Source organism: Carlito syrichta, unplaced genomic scaffold, assembly GCF_000164805.1.
Source record: "Carlito syrichta isolate Samal-C Ts95f unplaced genomic scaffold, Tarsius_syrichta-2.0.1 Scaffold273278, whole genome shotgun sequence".
NCBI classification, from domain to species: Eukaryota; Metazoa; Chordata; class Mammalia; order Primates; family Tarsiidae; genus Carlito; species Carlito syrichta.
Window position 1 is genome coordinate 75,467 of NW_007217374.1, and position 15,380 is coordinate 90,846.

General features: G+C 37.5%; 1 pseudogene across 1 annotated transcript; it reads right to left on the reverse strand.

Moving 5' to 3' along the window:
- Positions 1-1,007: 1,007 nt before the first annotated feature.
- On the reverse strand, positions 1,008-1,806 carry LOC103254206 (annotated as a pseudogene). Its single transcript, XR_002481615.1, has one exon. The product of XR_002481615.1 is annotated as a keratin, type I cytoskeletal 18 pseudogene (transcript).
- Positions 1,807-15,380: the final 13,574 nt, after the last annotated feature.

The following is a 15,380-nucleotide window of genomic DNA, read 5'->3' on the forward strand; positions in this document are numbered from 1 at the left end:
AATAGCAAACAAGTACAAAAGATCATTAGACTCTACTATGAACACATCTATGGCAACAAACTGGAGAACACAAGAGGAAATGAGTAAGTTCCTGGAAGCATACAACCTCCCAACCTTCCTGGTAAAAGGAAGAAATAGGAACCCTGAATATACCAACAATGAACAATGAATTTGAATCGGTAATAAAAATAAAATCTTCCAACAAAAAAAGCCCAGGACTAGATGGAGTCACAACCAAATTTTATGTATAAAGAAGAGCTGGTACCAGTGTTACTGAAACTATTCCAAAAAAACGAGGAGGAAGGACTCCTCCCTACTTCCTTCTATAAAACCAGTATGACCCTGATAACCAGGATCAGGCAAGGACACAACAAAAAAAGAAAACTACAGGCCAAATCCCTGATGAACACAGATGCAAAAAATCCTCAAGAAAATACCAGGAAACCAAATTCCATAGCACATTAAAAAAAAATTCCTCACAACCAAGTGGGTTTTATTCCAGGGATGCAAGGGTAGTTCAATATCCACAAATTAATAAATGTGATTCACCACATAAACAGAATTTTTAAAAACCAAATGAGCATCTCGATAGATAAAGAAAGATTCAATAAAATCCAACATCCCTTCATGATAAAACTCTCAACAGTCTGGACATTGAGGAAATATATCTCAAAATAATAAGAACCATATTTGACAAACCCACAACCAACATCATACTTAATGAGGAAAAGTTGAAAATATCCCCCCTCAGAACTGGAACAAGACAAGGGTGTCTACTCTCACCACTCTTATTCAACATTGTAGTGGAAGTCCTAGCAAAAGCAATCAGGCAAGAGATAGAAATAAAAGGCATTCAGATTGGCAAGGAGGAAATCAAACTGTTTGCTGATAACATGATTGTATATTTAGAAAACACAAGGAGTCCTCCAAGAGACTCTTAGTCCTTATAAATGACTTCAATGAACGTTCAGGATACAAAGACAATGTACAAAAATTAGTAACATTGCTTTTTTTGTCCTTTGAACTTTTTATTGGCCTCCTGCTCCCCCAAAGGGTACCCTGTTCCTGCCACCTCAGTGCCTCAGAACTTTGGTGTCATTGGTCTCAGACACCACTTTGCTGTCCACTGTCCTGTGAGTGGTGGTCTTTTGGATGGTCTGAATGGAGCTGCTGTTGTCCAGGGCATTATTGATACTGAAGTCCTCTCCAGCAGGCAGTGGTAGGTGGTGATCTCAGCCTCCAGCTTGGCCTTGATGTTCAGCAGGGCCTCTGCCTGGATCAGTACCGATTCGGACTCCAGGTGCAGCAAGGCCCTGTTGATGAGCTGCTCCATCTACATGGGCTAGTGGGCCTTCACCTCCCTCAAGCTGTTCTCCAAGCTGGCCTTCAGGTTTCTTATCAAGTTCAGGTTGATCTCCAAGGACTGTACTGTACGTCTCAGCTCTGTGGATGTCATCTCTGCAACTCTGATCTCGGAGGACTGCATGGTGAACATTGTGGTGCTCTCCTCGATCTGCTGGGACCAGTACTTGTCCAGCTCCTCTCGGTTCTTATGAGCCAGCTTGTCATACTGGGCCCAGATGTCTGCTATGATCCTGCTGAGGTCCTGAGATTTGGGGGCATCTACCTCCATGGTCAACCCAGAACTGGCAATCTGGGCTTGTAGGCCTTTTACTTCTTCCTCATGGTTCTTCTTCATGAAGAGCAGCTCCTCCTTGAGGGCTTTTATCTCTGTCTGCAGCTTCAGCCACTGATATTGGTGTCATCAATGACTTTGTGGAGCCCATTGATGCTGCTCTGTCTCATACTTGACTTTAAAGTCATCAGCAGAAAGATGGGTGCTGTCAATCTGAAGAACGATGCAAGTATTGGACATAGAAGTTGCAAAGATCTGAACCCTTGGGTACTCTATGGTCTTGAGTTAATGCCCCCAGTCTCTGACCTGGGGTCCCTTCTTCCCCAGGTGGTCCCAGATTTTGCTCTCCAGCCTTAGAGTATCAGTTTCCAGGCTCCTCACCCTGTCCAAATAGGAGGTCAGGCAGTTGTTCAGCTCTTGCATGGTCTCCTTCTCGCTCTGGATGCCCCCAGACTCCCAGCCATCCTCATGGTCAGGCCACTGGACCCCCAGTCACCCTGGAAGCTGATCGAGCAGGACACAGAGATCTGGGAACCTGAGCCCCTGGCATATGAATAGATGCTGGCTGTGCTGCTGGTGTACTGGAGGCTGGGTAACTGGATGGAGCTTAGGGACTGGTAGATGGTAGAGAAGGTGATGGAGCAAGTGGTGAAGCTCACGTTCTCAGTACTCACACTCAGCTAAGTACTCACATTCTCAGTAGCATTTCTATACACCAACAACACTTAAGCCAAGAACCAAATCATGAGCACAATCTCATTTATAATTGTCACAATTAAGTATACCTAAGAATACATTTACCAAGGAAGTGAAAGATCACTGTAAGGAGAACTACAAAACGCTGATGAGAGAAATTGTAGATGACGCAAAGAAGTGGAAGAACATCTCATGCTTATGTATCAGAAGAATCAATGTTATTAAAATGACTATACTCCCCAAAACTATATACAGATTCAACACAATCCTTATCAAGATACCAACATCATTTTTCACAGAACTAGAAGAAACAATTCGAAAGTTTATGTGGAACCAAAGAAGAGCCCAAATAGCCAAAGAAACAATAAGTAAAAAGAAGAAATGTGGAGGCTTCACATTGCCTGATTTCAAATTATACTACAAGGCTGTAGTAACTAAAATAGCAAGGTACTGGTATAAGAATAGACTGATCAATGGAGCAGAACAGAGAACACAGAAATAAAGGCACATACCTACACTTAATTGATCAAAGCCAACAGGGATTAACAATGGGGAAAGGACACCCTATGCAATATATAGTGCTGGGAATACTGGCTAGCCACATGCAGAAGAATGAAACTAAATCTTTACCTCTCATCCTATACAAAAATTAACTCAAGATGGATTAAAGACGTACATGTAAGACCTGAAACTGTAAAAATACTAGAAGAAAACCTAAGAAAAACTTTTCTGGACATCAGCCAATGAAAAGAATTTATGACAAAGATACCCAAAAGGAAATACAACAAAACCCAAACTAGACAAGTGAGACTTAATTAAACTAAAAATCTTCTGCACAGCAAAAGAAATAACAGTGAACAGAAAACCTATGGAATGGAAGGAAATATTTGCAAGTTATGCCTCAGACAAAGGACTAGTATCCAGAATCTACAAGGAACTCAAACAACTCAACATGGAGAAAACAACTGTATCAATAAATGGGCAAAGGACATCAAAAGTGGTCAAAAGAAGACATACAAGTGGCCAACAAACATATGAAAAAATGCCCAACATCACTAATCATCAGAGAAATGCAAATTAAAACCACAATGAGATATCATCTTACACCAGTCAGAATGGCTATTATTAAAAAGTGAAAGAACAACAGATGTTGTCACGGATGCAGAGAAAAGGGAACACTCATACCCTGTAGGTGGGATTGTAAACTAGTTAGAACTCTATGGACAACAGTTTGGAGATTTCTCAAAGAACTAAAAATGGAACTACCATTTTACTCAGCAATCCTACTTCTACTAGGTATCTACTCATAGGAAAATAAATCATGATTTAAAAAAGATACCTGTACTCATATGTTCAATGCAGCACTATTCACAATACCAAAATCATGGAACTAAGCTATGTTCCCATCAACAATTGACTGGTTTTGGAAAATGTGGTATATATATACCATAGAATACTACACAACCATAAAAAAGAATGAAATTGTGTCCTTTCCTGCCACATGAATGGAGCTGGAAAACATTGGAAACAGAAAACCAAGCACCATTCGTTCTCACTTATATGTGGGATCTAAATGGCCACAAAGATGGAAATGATAGACACTGGGGTATGCTAATAAGGGGGAGGTAGGGAGCGGGATCAGGGTTCAGAAGTTTCCTATTGGGTACAATGTTCACTATCTGGGGAATGGGCCACCTGAATCCCAATCCCCATCAGTTTGCAATATGTCCATATAACAAACATGCATTTATATCCCTTGAATCAAAAATAAAGGAAAATATTGTACTCACTGTTCCTTACTCAAGAAGAGAGGGGAAAATACTGTTTTGGGGGAAGGCCAACTGTCTCATGCTCCTACTGTTCACACCCAGGACTGTTTCCACATTTTTCATTTTTTACATGTTGTAATGTGGGTTTCTGCCTTATGCCATTTGCAGGATACTTAACACTTATTGGATTAATTGAAATTTTATTATACATGGAATTAAAAACTAAAACCCATGTAATCTAATGCTTATCATAAAACTTTATGTATGTGAAACATTAATTTGTCAGCACTTTCTCTTCCTACCTAAATTATTCCAATGTTTTCTTTTAATATTTCTTCAGAAGGTATGTTTTCAAGTTTATTATTTTTTGTTATTATTGTTTTTCTTAAGACCATTTCTCTTAAATTATGGAGTTCAAAGCAGAACATGGAACTCTAATAAATGCTGATTGTTGCTTTTTGTTTATGGTGGGTTATGAGACTGAATATGGACAAAAGATTAAATATTTTCTCCAATACTTCTCAACCAGTTTGGGGGAAGTGTGCATTTTAAAAAATTATTTTATAATTTCTCTTTTCTAGATGAATTTGAAAACAGGAAAAGGGTGGTTGAATTTTGGAAATGCTCTGATGGCTGATGAATTTTTTCAAGCTGCCATGGCTGTAAGTTACCATTGATTTTTGGTGTAGGCAATTATTAGTAGTAACACCTATGGATATTCTCATCATTACGTTGTATTGTGGTTTTATTTTCCAGAGTCTGGAGCAATTATATGTTAAATTAATGCAGAGAAGATCCACTGAGTCCCATTTGGCTATGCAGAAGACTGCTGTTGAGAAGGACTACTTCAAAGTGCTTTCTTACCAAGCAGAATCAGTAGGTATCATAGGTACCAGGGCCTTATAGGGGAGTGCTTTACATATGTAAATACAAAAGTGATGAAATGTAATTTATTAGAAGAAAGTCAGGTGTTGCTAGCATTTTACATAATATTAATTTGACTTTTTAGTCTCTGTCTTATATCTTAAGGTTGCATTACTAATGGTGATTGAAATCCGGATTGGCTGAGGGTGAAGACTGATATATAGCTAAATATAATTTTCAACCACTGTGTGTAACATCTGTCATTTATTTATGGCAGCAGCCTCTACTTGGAACACCTGCCTCTGTGACTCTAAAATATTTGTCTGAAAAGAGCCTTCTCATTTGCAGTTGTTCTAAGTTGTTTGTTGATATTTTCTGAAAGTCTGCTGCAGTCATACAGTGTTTAAAGTTGTGCTTTATCTCTGTTTTTCTGTGGGTTCCTCCTTATGTAGTTAGGAGTGCATTTTCAGTTGATAGGATGTAGGCTGTGATGGGTTTGCATTGTGTAATTACATAATTTTGGAAATGAAAAATCCCCTTATTTTCAGTTTTAACATCATTATTGAGCTATGATCCATATGTCATAAAATTCACTCATTTACAGCATACAAGTAATTGGTTTTAGTATATTCACAAAATTGTGCAATGTTCACCACAATCTAAATTTAGATCATTTTTATCACCCCCAAAAGAACCCTCTACCAGCATTAGCAGTCACTTCTCATTCCTATCAACTGTAGCTCTAGTAACCACTATACTCTGTTTTCTGTCTCTATAGAGTTGTCTATTCTGAACATTTCATATAAACAGAATCATACAAAAATGGTCTTTTGTGATTAGCTTCTTTCACTTCGTATAATTTTTTTCATGGTTCATCAATGCTGTAGCATATTCCACTGTATGGCTATGCTGTGTTTTCTTTATTTATTCATCCATTAATGAACATTTGAATTGTTTCCATATTTTGGTTATTATGATTAATTCTACTGTGAACATTCATGTACAAATTTGTGTGTGTATATATATTTTATTTCTTTTTGGTATATACTTAGGATCTATATGTACATATGTTTAGTCTTTGGGTTTTTTTGTGTTTAAATTGAGGTCTCACTATGTCACCCAGGCTGGAGTACCATGGCATGATCATAACTAACCACAGCCTTGAGTTCCTGGGCTCATGCAATCCTCCTGCTTCAGCCTCCGAGTAGGGGACTACAGGCATGCACCACCACATCTGGCAAATGTTTTGATTTTTTTTTTTTGGAGAGATGAGGTCTCACTATGTTCCAATCTCTTGGGCTCAAGCAATCCTCCTGTCTTGGCCTCAGAAAGTACTGGGATTACAGATGTGAGCCATCGGCTAAGGTTTTACAAATCGTGAAACTCTTTTCCAGATTAGCCAGGCCATTCCATTTGTAGTCTTTTTTGTGTGTGTCCCATAGATAGTTTCTGAACCTTAGCCCCCCTCGTTTCTCCCTCTTTATTGGTGTCCCCATTGTCTATTATTTCCATCTTTGTGACCATTTAGCTCCTGCATATGAGTGAGAACATGTGGCATTTGGTTTGCTGTTTCTTAGTCAGTTCACTTAGGATGGTGATATCCAGTTTTATCCATGTTGCTGCAAAGGACATGATTTCATTCTTTTTTATGGTTGTGTAGAAATCCATGGTGTGTGTGTATGTGTGTGTGTGTGTGTGTGTGTGTGTGTGTGTGTGTGTGTGTGTGTGTGTGTGTATACACACACATACCACATTGTCATTATCCACTGATTGGTTGATGGGCATTAAGGTTGATTCTACATCTTTGCAATTGTCAATTGTGCTGTGATGAATTTGTAGGTGCAGGTGTCTTTTTAATATAACAACCTCTGTTTCTTAGGGTAGCGTACCTAGTAGCGAGATTGCTGGATCAAATGGTATATCTACTTTTAGTTCTTTGCGTAATCTCCATACCACTTTCCATAGAGGTTATACTAATTTACACTCCTACCAACAGTGTCCCTTTTCTCTGCATCTGCTCCAACATCTATTGTTTTTTGATTTTTTAATAATGGCCATTCTGACTGTTGTAAGGTGGTATCTCACTGTGGTTTTAATGTGCATTTCCCTGATGATTAATGATATTGAGCATTTTTTCATGTTTGTTGGCCATTTTTATATTTTCTTTTGAGAGATGTCTGTTCATGTCATTTGCCCACTTTTTAATAGGGTTATTTGCTTTTTTTCTTCCGGATGTGTTTGAGCTCCCTGTAGATTCTGGCTATGAGTCCTTTGTCTGATGTGAATACCTTCTCCCATTCTGTGGGTTATCTATTTGTTCAGTGGATTATTTCTTTTGCTGTATAGAAGATTTTTAGTTTAATTAAGTCCCACTTATTTATTTTTGTTTTAGTTACATTTGCTTTTGGGGTTTTAGCCATAAATTCTTTGCCTAGGCTGATGTCCATAAGAGTTTTTCCTAGGTGTTCTTCTAGGATTTTTATGGTTTCAGGTCTGATATTTAAGTTTTTAATCTATCTTGACTTAATTTTAGTATATGGGAAGAGATAAGGATCAAGTTTCATTTTTCTGCATGTAGCTGTTCAAATTTCCCAGCTCCATTTGTTGAATAGGGTGTCCTTTCCCCATTGTATGTTTTTGTCTGCTTTGTCAAAGATCAGTTGGTTGTAGGTATTTCGGTTTATTTCTGGATTCTCTATTCTGTTCTATTGGTCCATGAGTCTGCTCTTGTACTAGTACCATGCTGTTTTGGTTACTACAGGCTTGTAGTATAAGTTGAAGTCAGTAATGTGATACTTACAGCTTTGTTCCTTTTTGCTTAGAATTGTTTTGGCTATTCTGGCTCTTTTTTGGTTCCATATGAATTTTAGGATTTTTTTTCCTAATTCTGTGAAAAATGATGTTGGTAGTTTGATAGGAATTGCATTGAATCTGTAGATTACTTTGGGTAACATGACCATTTTAATAATGTTGATTATTCCAATCCATGAGCATGGAATGTTTCTCCATTTGTTTTTGTCTTCTGCAATCTCTTTCCTTTTTTTTTTTTTTTTTGAGTTGGAGCCTCACTCTGTCACCCAAACTGGAGTGCAGTGGCTGCTCCTGGTCACCGCAGCCTCGACCTGCTGGGCTCTGGCGATCCTTCTGCCTCAGCCTTTCAAGTAACCAGAATTACAGGCATGCGCTACCATGCCCAGCTGATTTTTTGATTTATTGTAAAGATGAGGTCTCGCTGCCCAGGCGGGTCTCGAACCCGCGGGCTCAGGCAATCCACTCACCTCAGCTTCCCAAAGGTGCGAGATTACAGGCTGAGCCACTGAACCTGGTGCATTTTTTTTTTTTTTGTAGTTTTTTTGTAGAGATCTTTCACCTCCTTGGTAAAATATATTTCTAGGTATTTTAGCTTTGGGGCTTCTATTTTAAATGGAATTGAGTTCTTTTTATTTTTTTTTATTTTGGAGATGTGGGGTGCAATTCAGGGTTAGGTATACAAGAACTCATTATGCAGGTACCCTTGTTGATGAGGTGTGCACCCGCTCCCCTGGCTGTTTCCCACTACTGCCAATCCCGCCCCTCCTCCCCTGGCAGTTTCCAGAATTGAGTTCTTGATTTCATTCTCAGCTTGGTTGCTATTGGTGTGTATCAATGCTACTGATTTGTATATGTTGATTTTGTATCCTGAAACTTTACCAAATTCATTTATCTAGTCAAGGAGTCTTTTGGAGTAGTCTTTAGGGTTCTCTAGGTATAAGATCATATTGTTGGCATACAGAGATAGTTTGATTTATTCTTTTCCAATTTGGATGCCCTTTATTTACTTTTCTTTTTAAATGCTGAGAGAGAATTCTTCACCACTAGACCAGCTCTACAAGAAATACTCAAAGGCATTCTAAATACTGAAACAAAAGGTCTAAATACACCAGTAGAAAATGCGGGAAATCATAAAATTCACAGGCCTTATAGAACACCAACACAATAGAGAAAATAAGTAAATAAAGCAACTAGATAACCAGTATGGTGAACAGAATAATGCCTTACATGTCATTATTAACTCTGAATGTAAGTGGTCTCAATCCCCGCTAAAAATATACAGACTGGCACAATGGATTAAAAAACACAACCCGAATATTTGCTGCCTTCAAGAGACCCACCTAACTCACAAAGACTCCTATAGACTCAAGGTAAGGGGGTGGGGAAAAATATTCCATGCAAATGGAAACCAAAAATGAGAAGGAGTAGCCATTCTCATATCAGATAAAACAGACTTTAAATTAACAACAGTAAAAAAAGATCAAGATGGCTATTATATAATGATAAAGGACTCAATTTAACGAGAAAACATAACATTTTAAATATTTATGTGCCTAACATCAGAGCCTCCAGCTTTATAAAACAGTTTCTACTAGATCTAAAAAAATAGATAGGCAGCAATACAATAATAGCGGGAGTCATCAATGCGTCACTGACAGCAATAAACAGATCATGAAGGCAGAAAGTCAACAAAGAAACATTGGAGATAAATAGGACTCTAGAGAAAATGGAACCAACAGGCATCTACAGAACATTACACCCCCAAACTACAGAATATACATGGTTTTTCTTCAGCACATGGAACATTCTCCAAGACAGTCCATATGATAGACCACAAATCAAGTCTCAATAAATTCAAAAATATTAAAATTATATCAAGCACCTTCCCAGACCACAGTGGAATAAAATTAGACATTACCTCCAAGAAGAACTCATGAAACCAAACACAAACATGGATGTTAAACAATTTACTCCTGAATGATTCTTGGGTCAACAATGAAATCAAGATGAAAATTTAAAAATTCCTTAAAATGAATGCCAATAATGAAGCAATTTATCAAAACAGTAAACCAAACACCGCATGTTCTCACTCATATGTGGGAGCTAAATGGTCACAAAGATGGAAATAACAGTCACTGGGGATACCAATAAGGAGGTAGGGAGTAGGAGGGTTAGGGTTCAGAAGCTACCTTCAGGGCACAATATTCACTATCTGGGTAATGGGCCTCCTGAGACCCCATCTTCACCACTACACAATATGTCCATGTAGTGAACACATGTGTACCCCTGAATCTAAAATAATAATAACTAAAAAAATGAAAATTCTTGGATGTTACCCTAAACCCAATGAATCAGAAATTCTAAGGGTAGAACCCAATAATCTACATTTTAACAAACCTTCCAAATTGTTTTGTTGCATGCTAAAATTTGAGAACAAGTATTATAGTATTATATTATGTCAGAATATTTGACAATGAAAAGATGAAGAAAAGTTGAATTGTAGCTCCTGAGAGTAGCATGGCTAAGGGAAGGTTATTTTCAATTAGAGTGTATATGAATTTATTATAGATAGAATATAAAAATCTAGGGAGAAGAAAACTGGAGGAGTTAGATAAGGAGGAGGAGGGTTAATTTATTGGTATAGATCAGAAGGAGATGGAAATGAATCTGATTAATCTGTATATGTAAAAAGATAAACATTTCTTTTGTGCCTACTATATGAGCCGATGCTTTGTGTGCTATATATAAAACAATAACATTAACATGTACTACCTTTCTTAGGGGAGCTTAAAATAACTTTTAGGGGAGATACATATGTGCAAAGTTGCATTACAACAGGGTAGTTGCTTTAAAAGAAATACGAAGTTCTGCAGTAAAACATACAATGTGTAGTCAATGATTCTGTGAAGATTGTGGATTTTTCTGGGAAGGAAAGGGACATAAAATAGGTATTTTAAATTGTAGAAGAGAATAAGATGTTAAATAAGGGAGCACCTGAGTTTTTTCTTAAGGTGGGAGGTGTAATAGGAGGATATGGCATGTTAGGGAGGACTTGAAGAATATGACCAAACATTTGATCATCTGTGTGGGAAATGTACTAAGGAAATTAACAAAGAAGGAAACAAATTTTTACTGAGCATCTGCTATATGCTTGACTTACTGGAAGTACTTCCCGTACTGGAGGCTGCAACATTCTTGATTGCTGAGCTGCAGTTAGGGTGTAGTTGAAGTTAGCATAAATTTATAGTGGTTCCATTCAGCATAGTTTATTGTCTTTGGATTGATAGTGTTGTCATCATCACTTAGTAGCATAATATGTCAGTCTAGTATTTAATTATTTCTATGGTGGCCATAATATATTGTTGTTGAGCAGCAGTTCAGATCCAACCTTGGAGCTTTTTTCCTCTCTTCTAAAGAAGAGCAAATCTAAGGTTCTCTAATCCATCCATATAAGTTATAATACTTTATAGATCTGCTATGATATGGTTTCAGAGAGCTTTTCTTCTCTTCACCAACAGCAGTAAGAACCACATAGGAGAAAATAAATAACCTCCTTTATTATAATTCTTGGCAATGATAATAGTTTTGACTGCCAAAAATGTTCATATTTCTCTATGCTGACTTACAATTTATGAAATGTGTTCACATTCATGATTTCATTTGATCCTCATAAGATCAATCCTTTGTGGAAGACATTAGTATCCCTATCTTACAGTTAAAATTGAGACTCAAAGTGGTTGTGACTTGCCTAGGTTCACTGAGCAAAGAAGTGGAAAAGCTGGAACTCCAAAGCCCATGTTCTTTTCACTACATTAGTATACACAGGGCATCATTCCAGGCCTATTGAATCTTTAAGTGGTGGGAACTGGGCATGTGATTTTCAGAAAACTCCATTGGTGAGTTTGATGCTCACCAAAGGTTTCTGTAGCACTATAGTATGCTGCCTCTTCCTTAAGACTTCTTTTACTTGAATTATTTATCTTTTGAATTTGAAATAATGATTTCCATAAGAAGATGAAAACATTTTCAAAAGTAGCTTGAATTATTATAGCATTGATTTCTCTAAGATAAAATCTGAGTAATAATAAACACATTATGGGTTCTTTAACCATTGAAGCATCATATTGTTTTATATGTTATAAGAACAGAGAGGAGCATTCTCTAATATGGGCTTTGTCACTCAGCATTTCTCTTTTATAACAATATTTTCTCCACCTTGAATAATAAGTTAGTCAGCAAGTATTCATCAAATATTTACTATGTAGATGGGAATATTGTTTTCTAATCACTATAGATAGAGATTTGGTTTATTGAGGCTGCTGTGTTAGCAACTTGTTTCCTTTTTTTGTTTTTGTTTTTTAACAAAATCTAGTATTAAAACCTTACAGGAAGGTATCTATTCAGCAAGATATCAGGCTTACTATTCAGCAGGTAGATAGTGGAGAAAACTAGAGAGAAATTAGAATCTTACATTGTTCATCTTTTCTTCTCTCTACTTAATTCTTTCCTTATTCAAAGTACAAGAATACTTGACACCACATAAGGAAGAGAAAATAGCAACTATGTACTTTATAAAGTTCTTTTATTGTTTCTGTGTTTGTGTTTTATTTTGTTTGTTTTGTGTTTTAGATCCAGAGTCTTACTCTATCGCCTAGGGTGGAGTGCAGTGGCACTCATAGCTTACTGCAGCCTCGATCCCCAGGACTCAAGCAATTCTTGCACCTCAGTCTCCCAAGTAGCTGGGACTACTGTCATGTGCCACCACACCTAGCTAAGTAAAAAAAAATTTTGTAGAGATGGGATCTCACATTGTTTCCTAGGCTGATCTTTAACGCCTGGTCTCAAGTGATCCTTTTGCCTTGATCTTCCAAAGTGTTGGGAATTACAGGCATGAGCCACCATACTCAGCTAATAATGTCCATGATTTTAAAAAAATTCTTTGTTAGCTAAATTATTAAATGGCTGAAAAAACATCTTCTACAAGTTCTTAATTAATGCGTGATTTATGTTTTCATTTATTTGAGGGTTCAGTCATAGAATGATAGAACTGAGAAGAATCCTAGAAATAATCGAATACAGTTCCCTTACTTTATAGATGAGGAAACTGAATCTGTGAGATCTTAAGTTTCAAGGTTACACATAATATATGGAAAAGTAGCTCTTGTGACTTCAAGATGAGATTGCACTAAACTTCTTTTCATAGTGGATATACACAACAGTTCAGATTACGAGATTATAGTGAGCTTATTTTAAGACAAGACAACTGCTTAATTTAATTCCTTTAATGTAGAGATAAATATAAGAGCTATTCATGTTGGAGAAGCAGCTATTAGATATGACATAATGTCATAATATAATATAAGGTAGTATACTAGTTTCTGCATTTCCAGAAAAACAATGACTCTCACTCATTCAGTATCAACTCTGTGTCACCAAAGATGCTTACCACTTATTTCTCTATATTTTGAGCAGGCTATTATGTTTAGTTCTACCAACTAGCATTGCTAAAATGCTTAGAAAACAACAAAAAAAGACTTTTTAACACTAGCTAAAACATGCTAAAACTGGCCAGGCTCGGTGGCTCAGCCTGTAATCCCAGCACTTTGGGAGACTGAGGTGAGTAGATTGCCTGGACCCGCGGGTTTGAGACTAGCCCAGACAACTTGGTGAGACCTCATCTCTACTATAAATCAAAAATTAGATGGGCATGGTAGTGTGTGCCTATTGTTCCGGCTACTTGGAAGGATGAGGTGGAAGGATCACCGAAACCCAGCAGGTTGATGCTGGGATGGCCGTGAATGTGCCACTGCACTCCAGCTTGGGCGACAGTGAGACTTCAACTCAAAAACAAAACAAAACAAAACAAAAACATGCTAAAACTGACATAGGGACAAATAACCTGTCATTTCATTTTAACCAATTGTTGACATTCTTTTTCTTTCTCAGGCAGTTGCTCAAGGGGATTTTCAAAGAGCATCTACATGTGTACTGCGTTGTAAAGATATGTTGATGAGGCTCCCCAAAATGGTGAGCGAAATCTCTGCATTTGTTCTCCAAGAGTTTCAAAATATGCTATATCAAGTTCCAGGAAAAATCATTACTACTTCATACAGTCTTTTGGATATATTTTTTAGATCAGTTCTGTTTACTTAGCTGATCTTAGAAATATTTTCCTTCTTTTGTTGTTTACCAGAAAAGGCACTTAGAAAGTGATATGACTTAACTTCTTAACATTTCTTTGCTTTCCTTTTAATTGTCAAACTATGTTGATAATATTTTATCCATATTTCATGCTACACAACAGAAAGAAAAAATGAGTTTATTTCTCTGCTGACAATGTTTTGTAATTTTCACTGTACACATCTGGATTTTTTTGGTTAAAGTTATTCCTAAATATTTCTTCCTTTTTTTTTCTGAGTCGGAGTCTCACTCTGTCGCCCAGACTGGAGTGTAGTGCCATGCTCACAGCCACCCCAGTGTCGACCTGCTAGGCTCAGGCGATCCTTCCACCTCAGCCTTCCAAGTAGCTGGAACCACTTGCTTGCGCTACCATGCCTGGCTTATTTTCTGATTTATTGTAGAGACGAGGTCTCGCCATGTTGCCCAGGCTGGTCTCGAACCCGTGGGCTCTGGCAGTCCTCTCACCTCGACCTCCCAAAGTGCAGGGATTACAGGCATGAGCCACAGCACCCAACCTCTTCCTTTTTTTTTTTTTTTTTTTTCTTGAGTCGAGGTCTTACTTTATTAACTAGGATGGAGTGCAGTGGCACAGTCACAGCTCACCACAGCCTTGACCTCTTGGGCTCAGGTCATCCTTCTGCCTCAGATTCCTGAGTAGCTGGGGCTACAGGTGTGTGCTAGCTGGGTAACTTTTCTATTTTTTTGTAGAGACCAGGTCTCACTATGTTGCCTTGGCTGGTCTTGAACTCCTGGGCTCAAGCAATCTTCTTGCCTTAGCCTTTCAAAATGCTGGGATTATAGGCATGAACCACGGCACCCAGCGTATTTTATTCTTCTTGATGGCATTATGATTGTTCATTTCATTTTCTTTTTGGATTGCTCATTGCTAGTGTATACAAATACAACTAATTTTTGCATGTTGGTTTTATATCTTGCAACTTTGCTGAATTTTAACAGGCTTTTTGTTGATTCTTTAGAATTTTTTACATGTAAGATCATATCACTTGCAAATAGAGATGGATTTACTTCTTCCTTTTCAATCTGGATGACTTCTATTTCTTTTCCTTGTCTAATTGATTTGACTAGAACTTTCAGTACTGTTTTGAGTAGAAGTGCTGAAAGTTGACATCTTTGTATTGTTTTCACTTTTTCACCATTGAGTATGTTGTTAGCTCTGAGTTTTCATGTACAATCTGTATCATGTTGAAGAAGTTTCCTTCTATTCTTAGTTTGAGTGTTTCTTATCATACATGGTTGTTGGATTTTGTTAAATGCTTTTGTTTCTGAGTCAGCTGAGATTTTATATTTTTCTGTCATTTTAAATTTATTTTAAATTTATTTTTATTTTTTGAGTTGGAGTCTCACTCTGTTGCCCAGACTGAAGTGCAGTGGCCGCTCCCGGCTACCGCAGCCTCAACCTGCTG